We start from the raw sequence: 14474 nt of genomic DNA, 5'->3' as shown, positions 1-14474 counted from the left end.
TGTTTTCTTGATTTCTTTGAGCGCATGCTGTTGTTTACATATATTCTAGCTTGTCCTAGCTCTGTTTCAATTTTCGTTGCTATCTCACTGCTGTCGCATGCATGAAACTGCTTTGCACGAACGTTCGCCCAACCAGCAAACGACCTCACCCAAATGCACGTTGATATGTTTGCCCAATCTTCCATTCATGTTTTGCATGCACTGTTTATCACTTCTGCTATCACTGAGTGTCACCATGCATTTCATCGACTTACTTGCTTTCAGTTTCCTGTTGGCGAGTCGAGCCAACCTTGGCCTAGTCTCTGCCTTCACCAAAGTTTCATTGTGCAATTTGGAGAAGGAAGGCTCACCTTCTGTGGTGAAGTAAAATTATAAGTGCGGACACGAATGTATTCCTCTAGCCCGATAATGGGTCTAGCCACAACAGATACATTCTATGGAAGATTTCCTTAGGTTAGAATCAATCAAGAGGGCCTACCTCTTGGTCGCTTATCTTGCTTGATGATACCCTTGCTTGCTCTCTCCAGCAATATCTCACTTCCTTATTCAAACTCCTGAAACAAGTAAACAACAACAACACATAAACATAATAATAGACAAATTGCAATTCAACCTACTTAATGAGTCAAGAAGCATTAAGACATGAATATGTAATATTACAAAACATGTAGGAAATCAATCGATAGTTGCATATATTAATATTCAAAGAGAGATTACAACCATTCGTCTTGACGTCACAGTATTCCTCTGACAAGACCAGGTTCCCACAAGCTTCTGATAGCACTTCATGATGGCTTCAAACAACAATAGTTTAAAGACTCTTCCCTTTAGGCTTCACTCCAAACCAAACACACTTCTCCCTTACACAACTAGATGGATACAACTAGTAATTGCTTGCTTGTCTAGTATATTTACACTCAGCGAAAACTCTAACTTTGATTTTCGCACTAGTCACTAGTTTGTGCTTGGGAAGAAGGAAGGTTTATATAAGAAAGATGGATGGGAGATGGATTCTCTTCTCATGGGAGAAGGACTTATCCCTTGAGGTAGTTCCATCATTATAGGGGAAAGGAGCCCAAACTCTCATCCTCGACCCTATCCGTCTAAACCATTTACCATACTTCCATTACGAAGCTTCTAGAGATGGAAGTTTCAACTCTAATTTAAAAAACTTTCCATAACATGACCGACGCAACTGGAACACAACTTAGTCGCACCAATCGGCACAGGGCATAGTGCTAATCTTTGCACATCGGCGCGGGGAAGGCAAAGGTCATTAGTGTCGATCTTGTAAATTGGGAAAAACAGAAGTGTCAGGGGAAATGGTGCAAAAGGGAAATGATCTGCTCATGAAGAGGTACATAATGGGAGTTTCTCCATGAAGGAAAAGCATGCGGGGTTCACTGTAGAGGTCCTCCAGGATCAAGGAACGGGGAGTACAGGGACAGTGACAAAATGTTGTGTAACATATGCCCCTTAAAGTGTGAAGGCCGAGCTGGAGTGAGGGATGAAATGCTTTATAAATCAGTGCGGGGAACCGGTCTGCCATCAGAAAACATGCGAGCAAGTACAGATACATATACATAAATTGAGATTTCTATCAAATGATACATGAATCGTGGCATGGACGCAACCATCTAGAGAATGATCATGTCAATGGATCCAGGCATGGGCACAACCATCCATCAAAGAGGATCATAATGGAACCAAGGTATGGTCGCAGCCATCTAATAATGAGAAGGATCACATATGATAACTCATGGTCTGGTCGCAACCAACCATCTGAAAGAGACATGCATATCATCACAACCATGTCACATCACTTCGCAACCTGGACTTTTTGTAATCTGAGTCCAGGGTCTTGTGCTCCAACATGACCTGATCAAAGCACAGATTCTAACATGCGACTAGATGTGTTGACGTCGAACATGCTAGAAAGTCGCTTGATTACCAGCCAATGATGTAAACTGTTAACAAGCGTGAGAGAAACCACCAATAATGACAATGGCTCTCAAGGTATTATTAGCACAATTCATGGAATGCGAATACAGGAACTAAAGTCGAACACTCGTGAAATCACTTGATTGAAAGTCAATGATGTGAACTTATCATCGATTGCGAAGAACTTTCCATTAGGGAATACAAGCTCTAAGGTACTAGAAGGGAGTCTCTCGATCAACTTCCTAGATAATGAGTTGATGTCGACGGAAAGCGACCGTGTTGAAGGAGGGCCATAATGAATCCCACATCATCGACGCAAGACGAGAGGATGCAAAATGATTTTGGATGATACAGAGAAACAGAGGTAAGTTAACTGCAGAAGGACAACTATTGAACATATCGGCGACACAACTAGAAGTTTGGCAGCTTTTGGATCCATGGGATCGGTGGTCATGATGACGTAGCAGAGATCAGATGGAAGGCAAAAATGAACAACCCAAACCCAGGAAGGTCATTGGGTCAACGATACAAAGGAGGATGTCCCAACCCGACACGAAGCAAAGAGTGTCAGGTTCAAGAGTGAGCTGCCGACACGACTGATAGATTTCCAAATTTTCCCCCACCATTTCAGGGAAGTACCCAAATTATTTTTTAATTGCAAGCTTGAAGGGGATAACATATGCTTGCATTGTAAGTTTATCCTTTGGACGAATCCAACCTAGTAAGTTTAATGAGCCCTAGGAAGGAGAAACTCGTGTTCGTCATGGTGAAGAATCCGATGCCGTTTAATAGTTTAACGAGTCCGACAAAAATGTAAATTGGTATCTTTTTCATGTTTAGAGAGTCTTGAAAAAGACACGTAAAAGAAAACTCCACATGGCCCCTTTTCATACATTTGTGTCTAGCAAGCCTAAAAAGGTAGAAAACAATACTTGAGAGAATCGCTTGACCATTTCAGTCAAGGAGTACCTTTTTCGTAAATAGTGCCTCCTAGCTCAAAAAAGGAGTAAACTTATACTGGGCGCACGACGTTTCACATCCATTAATGAGTTCGAAACGACAAGGGCTCGACCATCTTTTCGCTTTTAAAGGGTCGGAAAAGAGCTGAAAGCGGACCCCTTGTTTTTATTTTCTTTAACGAGTCAAAAAGGAACGAGTCGAAAAGGAAAAAATACTCGGCAATCTTTTCATATGAGTTTAACGAATTAGGAAAAGAGCTGAAATGCGACTCATTGCCATCATCGGACATCCATCACCTGTCGCTGCACAAGCAAGGCAAAGTGTATTATCGAGTACTTAAGGCAAAATAGGTCAAAAATATTTACAAAACCAGATATTTTCATGAAAAAAATGAATAGAAAGGGGAAAAGTAAATATATTTTTACCATTGACCATTTTACCTTTGCAGTGAAGACTTTTTACCCACTTTTTCCCTAGTTTTTCTGGAGCGAATTGCAGGAGATCCGGGAGGTCAATCAACGAGCCGTCAGTTTCAAGTAACAGCCGAAGCCCTGAGCTCCTTTTTCATGCCATTTATTAATGATTTTAGCCATTTTTAAAGGATTTTTAGGGAGGTTTTTGAGAAATTTTTTCGCCCTCGTTCGACGGGATTTCCGGGCACAGGATCGTACCAGCCAAGGGTTATTTGCATGACCATCTGTGCCGACCGGTGCGACTATTTTTAAAACAGGTGCACTGGTGCCATGGATAGGGCAAAAACAAATTTTCTCAAGAACTGACCGTTAAAATTTGAATTTTATGTGTAAAATTTGATGATTGACTCAAATAAATGGCTTTTGCAGGAGAGAAATCACCGAAAATGGTGGATTGGAAGGAAAGAGAACACAAATATGTGGACACCCAAGCAGAATGATCCAAATTTCCTAGAGGCTTTGAGGAATTGCGGGCTCCTCAAATTTTTCCTTACAACAGGGATGTGGGCCCAAACCGAATTGTTTCAGTACTTGATAAGCCTTTGGGACATTGATCGTGAGATTTTTGTCATTGGGGACCAAGAGTTGGAGTTGACAACTTCAGACATCTACTTCATCACCGGGCTATCTCGTAGAGGTGAGCCAGTGAATTTGTATGGGTCAGATGCGGTCGGGGTAGGAATATCTTCCCTGCTTGCCACGCATTGTCATGAGGCCCTGAAATCCAAAAGTGGGAAGATTGAGATTTCCAGTGTGTGGGATTTGACACTAAGGGTGCTTATGTTGACCATCAATAGAGTGGCAGGGTCCTAGGTGGAACATGAGACTAATAAGTCAAAGTTCCTTTACGCTATTGACTGCACAACTCCTATGATCTTCAACTAGGCAGAGGCCATGAAGATGAACATCAAGCACCAGTTGTCCAAGGCCAAGGCGGGAAATCTGAAGCAATTTGGCTTTAGATCAGTACTTGTGACCTTTTTCCTGGAATGAGTGCCATTTTTCCAGTATCAGTTGACTAAGGTTGATCCTCCTACGCCACGTGATCCGCGGATGACCTGCTGGAGTCATTTGATGCCCAAGATCACTAGGGGTCAGCAGATGTCCTATCGACCAACATTCTTTTCGTGGCTACGACGACAGAAAATCGTCGTGGAGGACTGGCCGTACAACAGCACTGATTTCCGTGGAGATCTGGATATGCCCTTGCCAGATGGGGAGGACTTTGATGACGAAGGTAAAAACCAAACCAAATTTTTGATTTTGATGTTTTTTAATTGTTTTTTAGTATATGAATGCTTATAACATTTCTCTTGTGTATGCAGATGTTGGACCAGAGCGGCCAGCTGGGATGTCCCTGATATCTAGGCGCTATCCCCATCCTATTGATGCTGTCGCCCCTTATCAAGAAGGGAGCGATAATGAGGAGGAGATTGTGAGGAACCTTGAGGGGTTGACTCATGGTATCCCTGAGTATGCTCAGATAGGAGACATGCCTCGGCGATACCAGAAACACACAGTGGGAGTCTTAGATTGGATCCACCGATTGCTGAGTCACGTAGTATGAGGTGTCTCGTGCTATCATGACCACCATGCTAAGTAGCTCCTAGGTCCAGTACTTACATAATTTTTTAGGCCTGCGTGCCACGAAAGTGCGAGGCCTGCGAGCTACTAATGCTATTATGGACATACATATTATTTTTTGGGGTTTTTATGTATCAAACATTCTCATCTATATATATATATATATGTTATATGTTATATTTTCCTATCTATTATGGTACAAATGGTTTGTCTTATCTTTTACATGTTTCGCAAATGTCTATCCAACACGTAATTAGCTAATGCATCTGTTAATGTATTCATGCGTCTAGGAATATGATGATATGTAATATAATCAAAATGCCTTTCCAACAGACGGATACGAAGATATATTCGTAATATTTTAGGGTTCCTGACGGAATATTGCCCGTTGAGTTGAAGGACGACAAGCTGTGAATCTAGGTTGACAACCAATTCTCTGATGCCCAGAGCGATGGCTTCTAATAATAGTTCGATGACCACACTGTATTCAACAATGTTGTTGGTTGTATGACCCAGGCAGAAACCTTGAAGGTCAATCAACTCACTGTTAGGGTTGTAGATGGCCCATGCTGCGGATGGTAGGTTCTGGGTACTTCGACAAGCACCATTTTCGAAATCGATGTGAGGAGATGCAAACATCTGAAAAGCAAGAAAGACATAGTAAACAGGAGGGTTGTTTGAAAACTTTCACACAAAACCACGCTGTATAGAAATGAATCAAACACTAATGTACATAAGTAACCATGCAAGATGACCTAAGCATAGTAATTTTTGAGGTAAAGCCCATTTCAGGGCTTATCGAGAGGATTTCCTTCATAATCAATAAGTTCATAGGCTCCTTTATGCAAAACATGTTTTACAATATAGGGCCCATGCCACATAGGTTCGAACTTGCCTGCCCCCAGCTTATCATTAGCTTGGTCGTATAGCAGGACCAAATCACCCTCAGAGAAAGCGCGAGGGAAGACCGACTGGTCGAAATGGGATTTGACCCGTTTATTTTGTGTTTTGATGACCAAGGCAACGAGATGGCGAGTCTCGTCCAGTCGTTCTAAATATAAGAGGTGTTCCTCTTGAGGTGATGTTTCAGGGAGGAGTTCAACAGCTAACTTAAGTGAAGGAATCTCACATTTGATCGGCAATGTTGCTTCCAGACCATAGACCAGCTGGAATGGTGTGAAACCAGTGGCGTCTTTGGTTGAAGTTCGGTAGGCCCACAGAGCTAAAAAAAACATGAGATGCCAATTTGACTTGTGCATCCCAATAGTACGCTGAAGCATGGTGACCAAGACTTTGTTCACGGCTTCAACTTGGCCGTTGGCCTGAGGGTAATATGGGGTTGAGCCATCGTGGCGCAAGCCCAATGCAGATGTTAGTTCTGCCATCATGTAATCTCTGAAATGGGAGCCATGATTTGTGACAATGGCTTGGGGTACGCCGAACCTGGAAATAACATGGTTAAAAAGGAATTGAGCCGCCGTCTTACCATCTGCCAAATATGTAGGCATCACTTCGGCCCATTTGGTGAAGTAATCCATAACAATGATAATGTAGCCATGCCCCCGGCTGAACGAGGGTTACATGTCATATAATCGATACACCATTTGGTAAAGGGACCAACGATAATGACGGGGTGTAGCTGAGCGGGTGGGGCGCGCATCTTGCGTTGGTAGATTTGGTATTCGTGACACTTGTGGACAACAATAATGCAGTCTTTGAAGATGGACGGCTAGAAATAACCAGTGCAGAGGATTTTTTGAGCTATAGCATAACCAGACATATGAGCACCACATGCCCTAGAGTGGCAATCATTGAGAAATCTTTCAACTTCCTCAATCGTGAGGCATTGGCGAAGAATAGAATTGACAACGACATGGTATAAAGTATCACCAATAATATGGTAGGGTTGAGAATGATGCCGAATGCTTCGACGATCATCTTTGGTCAACGTGGACCGAAACATGAAGGTTTGGAGATACACGATGATATCACCATACCATGGATCAAGGGTGCTAATCAGGGAAAGGGTCTCATTTGGGAGTTTTTCATCTGCACTAGTAGGGAGAGCTTTGGAGGGAGCAACCGAAACAATTTCCACATAATTGACTTCGGCGGGACTAAGCGGCATGAAGTCACCCTAAGCATCAACCAGATCTGGCGCAGGTATGACCCAGGGATCAAATTGGATCGAGATCATGTTGACAGAGGCAACATGAGGAGGTGGGAGTGGAAAAGTTTCCATTAACGCAGAATCTTTGAAGAGACCTGCCCCCACACTCTTAAAGGGAGCACCAGAGTGCTTGACATATGGAACGTTGCCATTAGACGAGGAAGAGGCAAATAAAGATAGCTGATCAATGGTGACAATCCTCCCTTGATGGGGAAAATGGATCACACGAAACAAAGAGGAGGCCACATCATGCATGGCATGGGTCCAAATTCGGCTGAGTAGAAGACTATAATTGAGACTGGCATCAACAATCTCTACTTCGACTTGCACTGTCTTGCCTTCCAGGGTGATGGAATGGTTGGGTAAGACACTGAAGGGTCGCGAATCGCGCTCGTTGAAAGCTTCCAATGTGTTTGGAGACTGGTTCAGTGTATGGGAACCAATAGCCTTCCAAAACGTAGTTGACATGACGTAGGTAGAGGCACCTTCATCGATGACAGTGCGGTGGATGGTCTTTTCATTAATGATTACCTGAATAAGAAAGACAATACGCTGAGGGAGTCTTGGAACATGGTTCTCTAGATCAAAACAGATCAAATTAGAATTGGTGGGATTAATGCCCCCAATAGCTGACAACAAAGATTTATGCTGTGATGGACAACTTTGGAGTACCTCGAGAGCTGACATGGCTGACGGCGCATGAGCCAAATCTTCAACAATATTGTAATGCTGAGCAGCTCAGGCGTTGGGATTATACGAGGATTTCCGTAGCACACCTCGAGAGGGTGGACGTGTAACACAATCAGGGTTAGGGCGCTCGATTTGCAGAGGGCCAGAACTCGGGGTAGAAGAAGAAGGTGGAGCTTCTTTTTCTTTCCTTGCTGTGGGAGCTGGAGTTTGATAATCTTTCGATCGGGTGGCCACATTAATGGGCGTGCTCATCATGAACACTTGAGATCTAGAGGAAGAAGATAGGGGTTGGTCTACCATCTAAGTCTATTGAGATGGAAAAGGCTCTTTGAGGACAACAGGGGTCCCTTTGAGCAAACGACTAACTTCAGATCATCGTGGACAATCCTTAGTATATTGATCCTCCTCGAAAATGAGGCAGGGATACTCAGGTTTCCGTTGTGAAGAATCGCCAACAGACAATTTGGGAGGACCCTATTTCGGGGCATCGACTTTAGCTTTGACTTTGCTTTTATTTTTTCCTTTCGAGGATTTGTCCGCTGCGGTAGATTAGACAACGTGGACCTCTGAGGTTTCACCAGGGCCTGGAGGGTTTTGAGATGAACTGTTGGGAGCAGTATTCGAGACCTACTTCTTTTTGGGAGAAGTTTTGGCAGGGGTCTGGGATACTGAACCAATAACTCCATCAACAGGAGTAACAACTGGTGACTTCGATGTTGCGAGATCAGATGATGGCTGCGAAGCATTGGGAAATAATTTGTATAAGGTGCCAGACTGAGAGTAGACCAGGTCCAAGTATTGGGCACGAGCGATGGATTTCTCTTTAGTGACGCATCCACCCATGGCTATATCGCGAGCAATTGGTGCTATGAACGATTTGGTAAACCATTGAGTGAGCAACTGATTAACTATGTCAAACTTGATCAGTTAACGTCTACGTCTCCATCCATGGATATGATCAGAGATGTGCGTCGTAGTATCTTTCTTAAGCGATGTGAGCAGATAGGTGCCTGTTTCATAACGAACTGACAACTGAAAATGTGTGAGAAAGGCCATGGCTAACGAATTGAAGTCATGAAAAGTACTTCGAGGTAGCTCAATGTACCATTTTGCTACGGCACCCATGAGGGTTCGTTGGAAAAGACGAAGACGAATGGAATCATCCACGTATGAGTTCGACAAGCACCAAAGGTGATATGTCATCACATGGGCCTGAGGATCTTATTTAGCTTTTCCATCAAACTTTAGGCAATCACTTGGTATCTTGGATGACATCGGAGGCCAGTACAACAAATGAAGAATCAGATCATTCGTAAGATGCGATACATCCGAAAACTCAAGTGTAGCCAAGAAAGGTAATTGAGTGTTAAAAGGCATGGGAGGTCGATAGGCGGGTCCATAAGGAGGAGCCCATCCCTGTTCGTAAGGATTTTGACCCCACAGTAGGGGATTTTGGCCATATGGCATCTGAGGCTGCCCCCTTTGTGGATTACCTTGACCAAAGGGAGGATTCAGACCTTGAATACCTTGAAATTGTCCATGCATAGGTTGTTGATGGGCAACATATGGGTTAAAAGGCTGTTGAGCCTGTTGACCTTGGACATATGGGTATGGGACCTGTTGTCCTGGAACATAGGGCTGTTGGGCCTGTTGTCCCTGAACAAGAGGGTTCTAGACCTGCAGTCCTTGGGCATAAGGTTGATACGCTTGTTTCCCTTGGACGTAGGGATTTTGTACCTGGTGACCTTGGCTAACATGATTTTGAACCTGTTGGCCCTGGACAAGAGGATTCTGCACTTGCTGCTGTAGGAATTGACCTTGAACCTATCCCTGTAAGGGTTGCCCCTGTTGATAGGTATACAAGGGTTGCTACTGCCCTGGTTAGTTTTGTTGTTGCAAGGCTGACCTTGCGGTTGCAAAATTTGTCCCTAGGGTTGCAAAGGTTGGCCCTGCGAGGGTATGGGTTGAGAGGTATGTAGAGCATATTGCATCTGCTATTGCGTGGCCTGCTGCAACTATTGAAAGGACTGAACTTGCAGTTGTTGCAGGTGACCTTGCTGCGAGATAATCTACCCTTGCTGTTGTGCGAAAAGCCCTTGCTGTAACAAAGGTTGCCCTTGCGGTAAAAAAGGCAGCCCTAGTTGTTTCAAAACTGTCCTTGCTGTTGCAAGGGTACTTGAATAGTGCCCAGGAAATTATCGAACTGAATCTGGCTGTAGCCAAGCTGGATGTACTGCCCAGATAGGATGGTGTAAGGTTGATTAACCAATCCTTGAGAACCGTATGGAACGTAAGGATTTTGGTATTGGACCTGAGCCCCATAACACTGCTGATATTGAACATTGCTTGATCCAGATGGACCACCAGGATTCTGGACCTGTTGTTATTGGACATTGCTTGATCTAGTAGGGTTAGCAGGGTTGTAAATAATACCAGAAGAGGGTTGGTTTATACCAAGCATGTGAGCTTGTGAGCCTCTCACATTAGTGGCACCTGACACCATAGAGGCATTCAAGTTCTGCCCCCCAGGCGGTGGCGCAATCTGGCCATTTACTAATGGGACAGAAGAACTGGAAAAGATAATTTTTGAAACCACCAGTTGAGACTAACGCGTAACTGGGATTGATGATACAAGAGTGTTCGGGATGGTGGGTTGCACTGGGACTGAAGTAACCACTGGTTGGGAAGTCGTGTTCGTGATGAACGGACCTGATGTAGGCCTAACGCCTGATGCCCAAACAGAGTTGTGGTAGAGTGATGAGGCACTAGGTGTGCCTGAAACTAAGTTCCCTAAACACACATAGCCGAGTGGTAAGCTGGCAGGAATACCTTCTGAATAAGGGAAACCCTCGAGAGGGAACTACAACTGCAATTCTTCCCCCTCAATAGTGTGTGGAGTTGAGACTTCGGACTCATCCAGAGAAGTGACTGGAGCATTGCCTTCGGGTTCCATGTCTGGAAACAAACGACAGCAAACAACCAAACGTGTACTAGGGGATAGTTCCAAAGGAACACCCGATTGATTGTACAGACTGTAAGGGCACTATGGTGATATCTCAACAGCGTCAAATAGAGGGTTCGGAGGATAGATAACCAGTCCAAGTTGACCGTCAGTGGTCAGCGAGTTCTCTAGAGTTCGAACAGGATTATCCGGAGATTCTGGGTCAAGACCAGTAGATGACCCTGAATTGAAAGTAGGCGGAGGACGAGATGATAATGGTTGAACACTCAAAACAATTGCGAGTTCAACATTTTGGTCCTCAAATGGCTTTGATAATTCAGGAAGCAACTCTTTGGAAAATCTTTTAGATGGAGCAGAGGAAGAGGAAATGGGTGAACCAGATGGTTCAACCACGATGACCTTGTCTTAGTCGACAGAACAAATAACTTCAAGGCTTTAAAATGTCCTTTTAAGGGAACTCACGATTTGGTAAAAAATCTAACAGGATGTTTTGGATCATGGGCAATAAATTATTTAAGACACGTAATAGACTGATGTTCTTTCATTTTTTAAGAGTTGAGAAAGAAACAAAGTTGACTCTATCACTTTCGATTGGAAATGAGCTCGAAAGGACAAGTGTTCAGATGATCTTTTAAGTTTAATGAGTCAAAAAGATCAAATGACTACCCTGGATGATCTAGGTAAACAAGATTACCAAGCAACCATGAATTGCAGTATACCTCTTGGCGAACCAAGAAGTACGAGCAGGCAATCTACCCAAATGCTGTGTTCGGTGTATCACGTTCGCAAGGCGACCGACTCAGCTTCCTAAGGATAAAAGGATTGCAACCTAGTGAGGTCTCCCATTATATATGTGACAGTACAGGGAGCACAAATCCATGCTAGCGCTGTCTAATGCCAAAGCTAACGACAACTTCTAGGTTTACAGATGCCAGAACACGTCTTTAGCCTAGACCTTCTAGATGTGATCGTTAATGTCAAATGCACCTTAGGTAAATTGAATTAATTTTAGAGTTGATCTTGAGTTAAGTTTCAGTTTTCAGGTCTTAGCGATGCTACTCAAAAAACCTAAAATGCAACTAAATGAGACAACACCCTTTCAATTCGATGAAATGCCTACACTAGAGAGGGTAGAAAGTACTCAATCAAATGCAAACAATCAAGCAATTGAAAACGAAATGATCTTTCACTACTTCAATTTTTCGAAAAATAAATTAATGAAAATTGCATTCCAATTCCTAATTTCCTGACAAGCACTTATCTATCAGTCCTTTCGAAATGAAATTTTTTCTCTTCCTTTTCAAATGCTGATGCAATTCTAGTTTTTAAGAGATGCGAATCATAATGATGCAACAAGCTAGAATTTCACACTTTCTCATGAAACAACGAAACAAACTTTCACATACAATCTTTCAATTTCGAGACTATGAGCTCTTCAAGTAGATGAAAACATGAAAAGAGAAGTTCATTCAGATCGACGAAACATCGACTTTGCCAAACACAAGACCGACAATGTAATCTATGCTAGAAAAAGACATTCAAACTAGTAAACAAAACTTTTTCAAACTTGTGCAAAAAGAGGCCAAAGTCGTAAGAGGGACCAAAAACAAATGCAAGGAGCAAACACACCCACAACTGGACTCGATGAGTCCACAAGCTACTGAATGGACGACTATCTAGATGTCCTAGTGTCGCTGGCCACTCAATGACTCGATCAATCAAATAGCAAGATGACAAGCCTACAAGCAAACAAAACCAAACGAAAAGTAGCTTTCTAATTAGGGAGAAAACAGTCAAAAGGCTCAAAGCGTCAAAAACACAAGAGCAGAACACACTGGCCAAGATTGGGGTCTAGCCCTAATCTTCACTTACAGGGATCGGCGCGACTGCCTAACTGATAACAAGCGCTAGAGGTGGGTCGGCGTGACTGTCAACCAATTAAACGTGCTGTCAAAGGGAACTAAGAATTTTTTTTTTTTTTTTTCAAAACAAGGACCAGATCTGCTACTATGGATTTTAGACTTAGGCCAGTAATCAGGAGAAAAGCAACAGAACAAAAGGGAAAACACGAAATAGAAAAGTCCTCACGAAATCATGAAATCCAAAACAAACAAAAGGATGGGATGTCCCTAGTGGAGTCACTAATTTGTGGTGAAGTAAAATTATAAGTGCGGACACGAAAAAATTCCTCTAGCACGATAATGGGTCTAGCCACAACAGATACATTCTATGGAAGATTTTCTTAGGTTAGAATCAATCAAGAGGGCCTACCTCTTGGCCGCTTATTCTGCTTGATGATGCCTTCGCTTGCTCGCTCCAACAATCTCTCGCTTCCTTCTTCAAACTCCTGAAACAAGTAAACAACAACATCACACAAACATAATAATAGACAAATTGCAATTCAACCTACTTAATGAGTCAAGAAGCATTAAGACACGAAGATGTAATATTACAAAACATGTAGGAAATCAATCGATAGTTGCATATATTAATATTCAAAGAGAGATTACAACCATTCGTCTTGACGTCGCAATATTCCTTTGACAAGACCAGGTTCCCACACACTTTTGCTAGCACTTCATGATGGCTTCAAACAACAATATTTTAAAGACTCTTCCCTTTAGGCTTCACTCCAAACCAAACACACTTCTCCCTCACACAACTGGTAATAGCTTGCTTGTCTAGTATATTTACACTCAACCAAAACTCTAACTCTGATGTTCACACTGGTCACTAGTTTGTGCTTGGGAAGAAGGAAGGTTTATATAGGAAAGATGGATGGGATATGGATCATCTTCTCATGGGAGAAGGACTTATCTCTTAAGATAATTCCATCATTATAGGGGAAAGGAGCCCAAACTGTCATCCTCGACCCCATCTAGCCAAACCATTTACCAGACTTCCGTTACGGAACTTCTAGAGATGGAAGCTTTAGCTCTAATGTAAAAAACTTTCCATAACAGGACTGGCGCGACTGGAACACAACTCAGGCACACCGATCAGAAATGGGAATAGTGCTAATCTCTGCACATCGGCGCGAGGAAGACAAAGGTCATTAGCGTCGGTCTTGTAAATTGGGCAAAACAGAAGTATTAGGGATATGGTGCAAAAGGGAAATGATCTGCTCATGAAGAGGGACATAATGGGAGTTTCTCCATGAAGGAAAAACATGCGGGGTTCACTGTAGAGGTCCTCCAGGTTTAAGGAACGGGGAGTATAGGGACAATGAAAAAATGTTGTGTAACACCTTCCTCTCCAGATTTGCGCATTTTGGCCCAGCACTGGCCTCTTGGACTGAATTGCGCATTTCTGGAGGTTAGTGGCTGCTTGGCCCAAAAATTTGCGCAAATCTGCCCTTGAGAGAGCAGTCCTTCCCAGCTGGGATTGCTCATTATGCAATCCCAATAGCCAACTACCCAACTAGATTGTGCATTTTTCAATTCCAGCAGTTAGTCAGTCTCCCGACAGCCGGACTGTTCCTTGTGCAGTCTTGGCAATCGGTCTCCTGACCTCTCAACCGAAATTGCACAACCTTCATGATCATTCACCTAGGTATGTTGCAAGTTAGTTCTCATGTTCATTTTGGTTTTTGACCGACAGATTTCTTGCTATGAGTGTTTCCACGTCTCCAGGCATCATAGGTGTTCATCTGCCTCTCAACAGTACAGGTACAATGGTTTCCAAGAGAGCATAG

The sequence above is a fragment of the Pinus tabuliformis genome, chromosome 9 (genome assembly GCF_031772625.1).
Source record: "Pinus tabuliformis cultivar Carrire ecotype Pingquan chromosome 9, CPIR1, whole genome shotgun sequence".
Lineage (NCBI taxonomy): Eukaryota > Viridiplantae > Streptophyta > Pinopsida > Pinales > Pinaceae > Pinus > Pinus tabuliformis.
This window is presented reverse-complemented; position numbering follows the sequence as displayed.